An 11851-nucleotide genomic window follows, 5' to 3' on the forward strand; every position below is an offset into this window, starting at 1 on the left:
TCCCCAGTGCGGGGCATACAGAAGGCAGCCCATCGATGATATTCTCTGTCATAACTCATCACTGATGTTTCTATTTCTCATTCCTTCCTCTCTGAAGTCAATAAAAAATAATTAAAAATGAATAAGTAGATAAAAGCATGTGTCCTGTGTGTGCTGCAATAACATTGAATACGTGTTAGAATGACACAGGAAGTTGATCCCAAGGACACGGTTGGTGAAGAGCTGGAGTAAAGGTGGACACTTGCATGTCTTTTTGTCCTGCTTCCATGTTTTCCTGAATGTGCATCTCTGTTTGATTTTAAAAACGTGAACAGGCAGGTGAAGAAGCCTTCAAATGCACTCTCCGCTTCCTGGCGCCCTGGCTGACCTGGCACTTACATTGCAGTTTTGAACAGTTCTACGCATTCCAGTAGGAACCGGTGACCCACTTAAATGTGTTGGATTAAGCTGTTAAAATTGTTGGTGTGGCTCAGTGGATAGAGCATCAGCCTGTGGGCTGAAGGGTCCCGGGTTCGATTCCGGCCAGGGCACATGTTTCGGACTCCATCCCCAGTGGGGGGCATGCAGGAGGCAGCTGCTCAATGATTCTCTCTCATCCTTGATGTTTCTATCTCTCCCCCTCTCCCTTCCTCTCTGAAGTCAATAAAAATACATTTTTAAGAAATAAAATTGTGGGCTTTGGATCCGGTGGTTTTCACGGTCCTCATGTTAAGCTCCTAGGACGGAGCGAGCTCGTTGGTATGCACCGCTCTTAGGCAGGAAGCCCGGCTCCGGGGGTGATGAACAGAGCAGAGCGGAGAGGATGTTTGGGAGCTGCCGCCCCTGTCACCGAGGAAACCAGCTCTGTCTGCCCTCTCTGGACTTGTTTAAAAAGCCAAAACGTCAGATAAGAAGTAAGGAAGTAAGTAAATAAAGGAACGAATTTAAATTATCTGAAGTACTGAAAAACGACTGAAATTTCTATTTAAAAATTGTTCCCATTGTTATATTTCTTTACATAACAGGTTTTTAAGGAAAAAAATAGAAAATTCGTAAGGACAAGAAAGAAAAGAAAGGCAGCAAATTTCTACGCATTCCACTATTTCATAACTTTGTTCACTGAACAGTGTGCTATAAAGATTTTCTGTCAGTAATTCCTGTCTTCAGTCAGGTGCTTACTGTGCACGAGAGGTATGCTGGCTTCTGCCGAGGACGCGTGTGCATCTGTACTCTCGCCCAGCGTCTCCCCCAAACAGCTCCGTTGCTTTTAACAGCCTTGGTGTTGCCTGCTACCTTATCAATCGGTCCATGGCTCAGCACTGAACTTCCTGCTTGTGATCACTGTAAATATCTGTGTGCTTAGGACAAACTCCCAGGAGTGTTCCTGGCAGCACACGGGAAGGCCGAGCATTCTGAGGGAGGCCTGCGCAGTGTTCTGAGAGCTGTGCTGTGCTGTGACTGTCCCTGTACCTTCGCTGAGGTGGGTGCCAGGCTCGTCCAGAGCCTCCCCTGCTCTCAGGACCATGGCTGCCGAGGCTGGTGCCAAAGGCAGAGGTGCTTGGGCTGGACGGGGGTCCGGTCCCTGGGGAGGGGGAGCCCAGGCCCTCAGTGGGCTTCACTGCCCCGGGCAGGCTGACCTCTGCAGTGAGCTGTGGTCACCTAGAGCGGCCTCCGCCACCTGCAAAGTGCAACCGGAGAAGCCGGAGGAAGGAGCGCCACTCGGTTTTACTTTGTTCTTGATGTTTTTTATTGTTTTGATAGGTTTTAGAGAGGGGACTGTTAGGTGGAGGCAGGGGGGAAGCCCAGAGCCCATGCAAGCATCTGCGAGGTAGATGGTGACACAGATAGCTGGCGCCTTCCTAGACCCCGGCCTGAGGCAGGAATTCCACCCCTCTCATGCCCTCGCCCTCCCCTCAGAAACAGCTGTATGAAAGAAGTACCTGGGCCGCCTTTTGGCGAGACCTTCCCTGGCCCGCCCACCCTCGCACCAGCGAGCTTCGCCCCGGAGCGCAGATTGAAACCTCCCCCCTTTCAGTCGCCTGGACTCGGTGTCTTGCTTCGGTGTCGCAAACCTTACAGGGACGGGAGAGAGAGACAGAGAGGGACATCAACGATGAGAGAGAATTGTGGATGGGCTGCCTCCTGCACATCCCCTCTGGGGATCAATCCCACAACCCGGTGTGTGCCCTGACCAGGAACCAACGTGGCCTCCTGGTTCATAGGCCAATGCTCAACCCCTGAGCCACTCCAGCTGGGCAGGAGCTCAGTGTTTCTGAGCTCTGAAACGTGTCCGGCCTGCAGCCCAGCTCCTGCAGCCCCCCAGCGTGGGCTGTTTTTGCCCCGCGCTCCACACGCACCCCGCAGCCCCCCGGCCTCGGGCCTGCTCTCTGCCCCGGGGTCACAGTTGGCTGGATGTCTGGGCATCAGTCAGTTTCATCTGTCATCTGACTCTCCTAGAAGACTCTAAAGAAGAGCTGCCTCCGTGAGGCCAGTGAGGCACTAGATTCACCATCTCACCCGTGGCCGTCGTCTCTATGGCCTTCTCCCCACGCAGACGCACTGGGCCTGGCTCTGCAGGCGCCTGCCCTCATCTCCCCGTCCTCCCACAGGAGAGTGCCTGGGGTGGGGCCTAACTCTGCCTGTGGGGGCCTCCTGGGAGGCCCCGGACATGAGAGGGGCCATGAACCAGGAGGCCACATTGGTTCCTGGTCAGGGCACACGCCGGGTTGTGGGATTGATCCCCAGAGGGGATGTGCAGGAGAGAGAATCATCTATCAGCTGCCTGCAGCACACCCCCCACTGGGGACGTGTCCGCAACCAAGGTACATGCCCTCGACGGGAATCGAACCTGGGACCCTTCAGTCCGCAGGCTGACGCTCTATCCACTGAGCCAAACCAGTTTCGGCAGAGTAAGCCTATTATATTTTAATTACCTCAGGAATAAACTAGTTTTGATTACTTAAAAAACATCCATTTGGAGATTTTTATGCTATAAGTGAAATAGGCCAGTCAGAGAAAGAAAGACAAATGCCACATGATCTCACCCAGATGTAGAATCTAATGAACAAAATAAACTGAGGAACAAAATAGAACTAGGGGCATGGGTACCTGGGACAGACTGACAGAGGTCAGAGGGGAGGGGTGGGGGACTGGATAAAAGAAGGTGGAGGGATTAGCCAAAGAACATAGATGCAGAATCTATGGACACAAACAACAGTGGCCAGAGAGGGAGGGGTCGGGGCGGCTGGGGAGAGGTGGGTAAAGGGGGGAGTTGGGGGGCATCTGTAATGTCAACAATAAAAAGAAATAAATATCCATTTACATACCATGTGATATTGATTTCAGAGCGAACCTCCTAGTGACAGCCTCGCACACTGTCACTGTATCTTGAAGCACTGCCAAGGAGCGTGTGCCCAAATAGAGACTAACGCTCCTCTGCCTCTAAGGCAGATGCTGGCCAATTCAAACATCTTTCCCACTGATCTACCCGGTGGGGCCACCCAGTGCAGTCCCAGGCCAGCATGTTGACTGTAGACCTGGGGTCTTCTGGATATTTCTCCCCTTAGACAGCGAGCTTGGCAGCCTAATCAGGGAACATTACATGAAGTTTCTGATCTGGACTGCAATCCCTGTCCTGCTCTTGGTAGCTAAATGATTTTGGTCAGGCTGGCCGGTGTGGCTCAGAGGTTAAGCATCGACCTAGGAACCAGAAGGTCAGGGTTTGATTCCTGGTCAGGGCACATGCCCAGGTTTCAGGCTCAATCCTCAGTGTGGGGTGTGCAGGAAGCAGCTGATCCATGATTCTCTCTCATCATGGGTGATTCTCTCACTTCCTCTCTAAAATCAATAAAAAAAAAATTTTTTAAAACAATAAAAAACACCCATATTTCTAAGGGCTGCTCCAGTGACAGAGGGAGGATGTGGGGCTGGTGGGGGTGAGGGCTCAGCGAGGAGGGAGTCCCAGCTGGTGCCCGCAGAGCCCAGGAAACCGGGACTGGCTGCGGGCGAGGGCTGCTCAGACACAGCTCTGCCCGGCACCGCGGGGACAGTGTCCGCGCGGGGACAGGGCGGGCGCGGGGAAGGGCGCGCGGGGACAGTGTCCGTGCGGGGACAGGGCGCGCGCGGGGAAGGGCGCGCGGGGACAGGGTGTGCGGGGGGACAGTGTCCTCGGGGTGCGGTCGGAGGCCCGGGCGGCACTGAAGTCTGGCGGGAGGAGCAGGAGCCATGCTGTCCGGCTCCTCACAGCCGCTCTCCCTTCAGGCGTTGCAGGGCAGCAGCACCCCCCGCGGTGCCCCCTCCTTCTGCGCTCCCCTCACTGCTCTCAGACCGTCACCGCCTGGGGTGTGTCCCCACCGGAATGGAACCCGGAGCTCCTGGCTCCTAGGTCAACGCCAACCACTGAGCCTCGCCAGCCGGGATGAAACTAGAAGGCTGTCGGAGGGGAGCTGCCCGGCCAGACTGAGGGCCTGGTGGGGGCTCCCCGTGTCCTGTGAGGACAGCACATCAGCACCGCCATGTGTCCCCGCGGCAGCGGTCACCGTCACGGTCACGGTGGCCTGCCTGTGACACCAGCTGCACTTGGAAAGCAGGGTCCAGGCCACTTTAAATTCTCTCCTCCTGTGGCGGCTCTGAGTCTGTAACCTCCCCAGCAAGGTGGCCGGGATGCCGCCTGACCCCGGGGCGGGCGCTATATTTAGCCAGTCACTCCCTCTGCCTGCCAGTCCTTTCCCCCTCTCTGCTGCCCTGTGAGGCAGAGGGCGGCATGGTGGCATGAGTGGACAGAGGCCACAGAAGGGGCAGTGCAGCTGGAAACGGGTCGGGTAGTCCCCTAGGGGCCCGGAGGCAGTGGCCTGGACCATGTGGGGGAAGGAGCTGTTCTGGACCTGCAGACGGCACCTGTGCCGCCCCCTGTCCCCCCCGGGCTGGCCTCTCCGACTCCAGGCTCTGTCCAGATGCCCTGCGGTGGTGTGTGCTTTTCTTAAACACTTCCCGCCTGGCCGCATGCTCAGTGGCTGGACATCGACCTAGGAACCAGGAGGTCAGGGTTCAATTCCTGCTCAGGGCACAGGCCCGGGTTGCGGGCTCCATCCCCAGTGTGGGGCGTGCAGGAGGCAGCCGATCCTTGATTCTCTCTCATCACTGATGTTTCTCTCTCCCTCTCCCTTCCTCTCTGACATCAGTAAAAATAGATTTTAAAAATGCTTGCCTGGATCCTCCATCACCAACGGTGACAGGAGGATGTGTGTGGCCAGCACTCTCAGTGCAGCTCGGGGATGCATGTCAGTGACAACGGCAAACGCCTGTCCTTGCTGAGCTCACACTCTTCTAGTGAGGGAGGCGTGTGAGCACATGTAACCGCCTGGGTGTGTGAACACATGTACCATGTTGGGTCAGGATATAGTCTGTGGAGAAAAAGAAAGCCCAGAAGGGAGAAGGAGCTGGAGGGAGTAGGGTGTGTGCACATATTTTATTTTTTACTTTATTTAATATATTTTTATTGATGTCAGAGAGGAAGGGAGAGGGAAAGAGAGAAACATCAGTGATGAGAGAGAATCATGGATCAGCTGCCTCCTGCATGCCCCTCATGGGGATGGAGCCCCTAAACCAGGCATGTGCCCTGACCGGGAATCAAGCCGTGACCTCCTGGGTCATAGGTTGATGCTCACCCACTGAGTCACGCCAGCTGGGAGGCTGCACATATTTAATTTATTTATTTATTTATTTATTTATTTATATTTTATTGATTTTTTTTAAAGAGAGGAAGGGAGAGGGAGTTAGAAATATTGATGAGAGAGAAACATCAATCAGCTGCTTCCTGTACACCCCCCACTGTGGATGGAGCCCCCAACCCAGGCTTGTATCTTGATGGGAATAGAACCTGGGACCCTTGAGTCTGCAGGCGGATGCTCTATCCACTGAGCAAACCTGTTAGGGCGGCTGCACATATTTGAAGTCGAGCGCTTGGGGTTGGGCTCCCTGAGAAGAGCACACGTGAGCCGAAGGGCCTGAGCAGGGAGCTGCCGTCAAGCCCAGGAACAGCAGGTGCCAAGGCCCCGGACGCTGAGGTGCAAGCATGCCGCACTGCTGGGGGGCAGGAGTGTGGGGAGAGAGGCAGGACGGGAGCCCGGTGCCACTGACGGTCCAAGGGGGGCCTGGGGTCACCCTGAGGAATCTATTTTGATTCTGAGGGAGAGGAGAAGCCACCCCGGAGGTGACCAGGCTCTGGGAGCCCAAGGCGGAGAGGAGTCATCCTCTTGGGCACCTGCCCGGCGGCTCCGCTGAGACCGCTGAGCTGGGTGGGGCATGTCAGCCCAGGAATCTTTGGGGTCTGAGAAAATGTCTCTTCTATTGCATTTGTTTGTTTGTTTAAATATATAGATCTTTTTTATTGACTTCAGAGAGGAAGGAGAGAGAGAGAGACAGAAACATCACTGATGAGAGAGAAGCCACTGGGGCTGGAGCCGTCCTTGGGTGTGGAGTCCAGGTCCGGCGGAGGCCTGAGAAAGCTCCGCCCTCCGGCTCAGCTCTCCGCAGGGGCCCCCTTTCCAGTCAGCCTCGCTGGGAATCGCAGGCCCCTCAGCCCCCAGGCTAGGGCTCAGCGCAAACATTAGAGGAGGTAACCCGGATGTAGGTGCGACTCGGCGTGTGGATGTCGAAGTGTTCACAGACACACGCGGAGGCAATGACGAACCGTCTGCTTTCCCTTCACTTTGGAAATTGGCGATCGAAAGCACTTCCAGCCCAGCACTGACGGGGCCCAGCGAGAAGCTGCTGTCGGCAGGCACATCACTGAGTTGTCAAGAGAAATGTTTAATTTCTCGAAGAGCTTTCAAGAGAAATTATTCAAGAGAAATGTATTCTTTGGCCTAGATGCTCCATTTCTAGATTTTTTTCTTCCAAAGACAATAATCAGGTGTGTGGGCCCGCCGGGACCTGCCGGAAACCAGAGGGGACGGCAGGAAGCTGTGCACACGTGTTCAGCCACCAGGCTTTAATTTCGTGGTGGGGACATCACTTTTTCATCAAATTTTCTTCATTCTCTCAAAAGAAATGCATGTCAAATGCATGTTAGTTGTATAATCAGAAAACACATCCCGGAGAACTGTGCCGTGACATCCACAAGACGGAAGGCTGTCTCCCGTCTCTGTCAGCCTGGGGGTGTGCAGGGAAGGGGTGGAGGGAGGAGACCAAGGCAGCCTGGCCAGCGTGCTTCAGAGGTTTCATGTCCACCTTGAATCAGGAGGTCAGGGTTCTATTCCCGGTCAAGGGCACACACCCAGGGGGCGGCTTGATCCCCAGTGTGAGGCGTCAGGAGGCAGCCGATCCATGATTCCCTCTCATCATTGATGTTTCTCTCTCTCTCTCTCTCATCCTCTCTTCCCCCAAAAAATCAATTTAAAAAATATTAAAAAAATAAAAGAAAGAGACCAAGTCCTGGCTCTCGGGCCACTGTCACGCCCAGGCCCTCTCAGACCCCTCCTCCCTCCCCACTGTGTGACCTGGGACTCCCCTGGTCTGAGCTCCGCGAGGGACAGCAGCCCTCGGGTCCCCACTTCCACTCCTGCCACTGCAGACCCTCCCAGAGCAGAGCGGTGCTCAGCACTGCCCCTCCGCCAGAGGTCCTCCCATGGCCTGAGGTGCCCGGCCCGCCCCACCTCCTCCTCTGCCCGGGCTGGCCCTGCGGGCACACGCGGGGGTCATGTGCGCCTCCCGCTGCTGGACACCCTCCCCAGTGACTGCCAGGCTGCGTGTCCTTCCGTCCCCATCACCTGTCAGCCCAGGAACCATCCCAGGTCCTCGGGTTAAATATAGCAGCACCTCCATCCATCACTCTGTCATTCAGTGTGTCTGTCCACTCGTCTTTCCTCAGAGCCCCTGACCCCTGAGGACGCATGTCCGTGCCACGTCCCCTCCCCTCCGGCTGCAGCGGGACCCTGAAAGCAGCCTGTGGTCTGTGCATCCGGACACAAGGGATGCTCTGAAAGTCAAACACATTCTTCCAAAAGATTGCCGCTGTGCTCTCCCCTCCGAGCTGCCTCACCACTAGAGGGAAGGGCGCCTTCACCCGTTTCCGCTGGAACTTCCCGTGCGGTGCCCGGAGAACGGCAGACCCTGGCCCCTGGCGCTCAGGCAGCTTGTATCAGGGCCAGAAGAGGAAGTTTTAAAATCCATTTCTACCATTTCAGAGAGGACGAAGAAGGAGAGAGAGAAACATCAGTGATCGGCTGCCTCCTGCACGCCCCGCACCGGGGCCTGTGCCCTGACGGGGATCGAACCGTGGCCCCCTGGCTCATAGGTCGAAGCCCAGCCACTGAGCCACGCCGGCCGGGCCACAATAGAGCTCTTAGGCCGCTCCCACACACTGGGCTGCACCGGCTAACACCGGCTCCTGGACCGGGGCAGTGTGGGAGGAGGTGCGGCTGAGGGCCTTTGCTGCCTCTTCCCTGGCTGCGGCTCCGATGGACCCCTGTGGGCCACCAGCTGCCTCGGGGGCCGGGGGACCCGCTGTCACAGCCGGCCACTGTGCCCCTTCCGATGGCTCGGCTCCTCACTGCTGTCATCTCTGCCAGACCTCAGCGGCCTTGTCTGCAAAACGGGGGCAATGGCAGCAGGTGACTCTCATGTGGAGACTGGTCACAAGAGACCTGTCACGTGCTGAGCGCAGCCCGGAACTGCGCACAGTCCCTGTGCTGCTCTCACCGAGCCGCGGCCCTGAGGAGGCGTGCCCGGGGTGCCCAGCTGAGCCGGCAGGAAGAGCGGGCTCCCTGGCAGCCAGGAAGGACTCCCCTGCTAACGCGGGCAAGGCCTGTTAAAGATCACGCAGGCTTTCTGAAGTGGCTGGAAAGGCTGCTCATGCAGACCCTCGCTGCTGGGGGAATATGATTTTGTAAAAGGGAGGGGGGAGAGAGAGAGAGAGAGAGAGAGAGAGAGAGAGAGACAGAGAGAGAGACAGAGAGAGAGAGAGAGAGAGAGAGAAACATCAATGATATCAATGATGAGAGAGAACCATGGATCGGCTGCCTCTTACACACTCCACACTGGGGATGGAGCCCACAGCCCGGGCCTGTGCCCTGACCTGTGCCCTGACCTGTGACCACCGGGTTCATAGGCTGATGCTCAACCATTGAGCCACCCTGGCCGGGCTACAGTTAACTCTTGAACAACATCGGAGCCAGAAGCACTGAACCCCCTGACACACAAAAATCAGTGTGACTTCCCCAAAACTTAACTACGAAGAGCCCCTGCTAACCACAAGACCTACCGATGGCAGCCAATGAGCACACACTCTGCACTCTGTACGACTGTGTGCCGTATTTTTCCAATACCGGAGCAGGAGGGAGGGGGCACGCCAGGCAGGGGAGGGTGGCGGCTCAGGCTCAGGAACCGAGTGAGCGGCCACTGGCTGGAGTCTGTAGGAGGTGGAGCCAACAGGACTTGGTTTGGATCAAACCTGAGACGCAGCAAAGATGTAGAGCAGCGTTTTTCAACCGCTGTTCCGCGGCACACTAGTGTGCCGCGAGATGTTGCCTGGTGTGCCGTAGGTGCAGACAAGACAAGAATTTTATAATTTTTCACTATTTTGTTTACTTAATATTTCATAATAAAGTAATTATAAAATACTTTCTTTGTGTTTATTTGATTCCTATTCAAGAGAATTACTTTATATATAGTCAATATAGGCACAGAGTTAAATTTTTTAACATTTTCTAATGGTGGTGTGCCTCGTGATTTTTTTCATGAAACAAGTGTGCCTTTGCCCAAAAAAGGTTGAAAAACACTGATGTAGAGTGTCCCGCCTGGTGGCGTGGCTCCTTGGCTGAGCATCGACCTCTGAGCCAGGAGGTCACAGTTCCATTCTCAGTCAGGCACCTGCCCAGATCCCTGAAGGGGCAGCTAATCGATGATTTTCTCTCATCATTGACTTTTCTCTCTCTCCCCCAGCCATGGTTTCCCTACCTGCACCCAGAGACCTAGCGGCACCCACAGGCTCACCCTGGCCCATCGATCCTCACACAGACCTGGGTGACAAGGCCTGGCTCCGCCCCCTGAGTGCTCATGGGCACAGAGAACTCTGCCCGGTGCCACTTTGTCACGTGCAGAGTGTGGGAGGGGCTCCCCAAGCACCAAAGCCCTGACACCGCCAGCTGGACAGGGCCTAGGTCCCCGTGCGGTTCACACCGCACTCACAGAATAACCAATCCCAAGGGTGCCTCTGAAGGGTGTGCAAGGAGGAGTGAGTGTGCAGAGGAGTGGGTGTGCATGGAGGAGTGAGTGTGCATGGAGGAGTGAGTGGGTGGAGGAGTGAGTGTGGGTGGAGGAGTGAGTGTGGATTGAGGAGTGAGTGGGTGGAGGGGACAGTGTGCAAGGTGGAGACAGTGTGCAGGGAGGGGCAGTGTGCAGGGAGGGGCAGTGCGCAGGGAGGGGCAGTGTGCAGGGAGGGGACAGTGTGCAAGGTGGAGACAGTGTGCAGGGAGGGGCAGTGTGCAGGGAGGGGCAGTGCTCAGGGAGGGGCAGTGTGCAGGGAGGGGCAGTGCGCAGGGAGGGGCTGTGTGCAGGGAGGGGCAGTGTGCAGGGAGGGGCTGTGTGCAGGGAGGGGCAGTGTGCAGGGAGGGGCTGTGTGCAGGGAGGGGCAGTGCGCAGGGAGGGGCAGAGTCCCAGTAGGGGCTGTGTGCAGGGAGGGGCAGTGCGCAGGGAGGGGACAGTGTGCAAGGTGGAGACAGTGTGCAGGGAGGGGCAATGTCCCGGTAGGGGCTGTGTGCAGGGAGGGGACAGTGTGCAGGGAGGGGACAGTGCGCAGGGAGGGGCAGTGCGCAGGGAGGGGCAGTGCGCAGGGAGGGGCAGTGTGCAGGGAGGGGACAGTGTGCAAGGTGGAGACAGTGTGCAGGGAGGGGACAGTGCACAGGGAGGGGCAGTGCGCAGGGAGGGGCAGTGCGCAGGGAGGGGCAGTGCGCAGGGAGGGGCAGTGTGCAGGGAGGGGACAGTGTGCAAGGTGGAGACAGTGTGCAGGGAGGGGACAGTGCGCAGGGAGGGGACAGTGCGCAGGGAGGGGCAGTGCGCAGGGAGGGGCAGTGTGCAGGGAGGGGACAGTGTGCAAGGTGGAGACAGTGTGCAGGGAGGGGCAGTGTCCCGGTAGGGGCTGTGTGCAGGGAGGGGACAGTGTGCAGGGAGGGGCAGTGCGCAGGGAGGGGCAGTGTGCAGGGAGGGGACAGTGTGCAAGGTGGAGACAGTGTGCAGGGAGGGGACAGTGTGCAGGGAGGGGACAGTGCGCAGGGAGGGGCAGTGCGCAGGGAGGGGCAGTGCGCAGGGAGGGGCAGTGTGCAGGGAGGGGACAGTGTGCAAGGTGGAGACAGTGTGCAGGGAGGGGCAGTGTGCAGGGAGGGGCAGTGTGCAGGGAGGGGACAGTGCGCAGGGAGGGGACAGTGCGCAGGGAGGGGCAGTGCGCAGGGAGGGGCAGTGTGCAGGGAGGGGCAGTGTGCAGGGAGGGGCTGTGTGCAGGGAGGGGCAGTGTGCAGGGAGGGGACAGTGTGCAGGGAGGGGACAGTGTGCAGGGAGGGGCAGTGCGCAGGGAGGGGACAGTGTGCAGGGAGGGGACAGTGTGCAGGGAGGGGCAGTGCGCAGGGAGGGGACAGTGTGCAGGGAGGGGACAGTGTGCAGGGAGGGGCAGTGTGCAGGGAGGGGCTGTGTGCAGGGAGGGGACAGTGCGCAGGGAGGGGCAGTGCGCAGGGAGGGGACAGTGCGCAGGGAGGGGACAGTGCGCAGGGAGGGGCAGTGCGCAGGGAGGGACAGTGTGCAGGGAGGGGACAGTGCGCAGGGAGGGGCAGTGTGCAGGGAGGGGCTGTGTGCAGGGAGGGGCTGTGTGCAGGGAGGGACA

The sequence above is a fragment of the Pipistrellus hanaki genome (assembly GCF_964339955.1).
Source record: "Pipistrellus hanaki genome assembly, chromosome: 5".
NCBI lineage: Eukaryota > Metazoa > Chordata > Mammalia > Chiroptera > Vespertilionidae > Pipistrellus > Pipistrellus hanaki.